Below are 1,037 nucleotides of genomic sequence, written 5' to 3'. Positions count from 1 at the left end.
CTGCACCAACCACCACCACAGCAGTGCCAACGACAACAACTTCTGCTCCAACAACATCCACAGCTGCTACAACAACAACAACTGCTCCAACCACAACCACAGCAGCTCCAACTACAACAACTTCTGCTCCAACAACAACCACAACAGCGCCAACCACAACAACAGCGCCTCCAACCACAACCTCAGTCGCTCCAACAACAACCACAGCAGCTCCAACCACAACAACATCTGCTCCAACAACAACCACAGCAGCTCCAACAACAACAACAGCGGCTCCAACCACAACAACAGCGGCTCCAACCACAACCACAACAGCTCCAACCACGACCACATCAGCGCCGACCACAACAGCTGTACCAACCACAACCACATCTGCTCCAACCACAACAGCAGCTCCAACTACAACCACGGTTGCACCAACAACAACCACAGCAGCTCCAACCACAACAACAGCGGCTCCAACCACAACAACAGCAGCTCCAACCACAACCACAGCAGCTCCAACCACAACAACATCTGCTCCAACAACAACCACAGAAGCTCCAACCACAACAACAGCTGCACCAACCACAACCACAGCGGCTCCAACCACAACCACATCTGCTCCAACAACAACCACAGCTGCACCAACCACAACAACAGCGCCTCCAACCACAACCACAGCCGCTCCAACCACAACAACAGCGGCTCCAACCACAACCACATCTGCTCCAACAACAACCACAGCTGCACCAACCACAACAACAGCGCCTCCAACCACAACAACAGCTGCAAAATCCACAACCACAGCAGCGCCAACCACAACAACATCTGCACCAACCACAACCACAGCAGCGCCAACCACAACCACTGCTGCACCAACCACATCCACAGCAGCTCCAACCACGACCACATCAGCACCGACCACAACAACAGCATCTCCAACCACCACCACAGCAGTGCCAACGACAACAACTTCTGCTCCAACAACATCCACAGCTGCTCCAACCACAACAACAGCTGCTCCAACCACAACCACATCTGCTCCAACCACAACA

Source organism: Poecilia latipinna, unplaced genomic scaffold (assembly GCF_001443285.1).
Source record: "Poecilia latipinna isolate Pla-1442-1.1 unplaced genomic scaffold, P_latipinna-1.0 Scaffold986, whole genome shotgun sequence".
Lineage (NCBI taxonomy): Eukaryota > Metazoa > Chordata > Actinopteri > Cyprinodontiformes > Poeciliidae > Poecilia > Poecilia latipinna.
Note: the sequence above shows the minus strand (reverse complement) of the source record.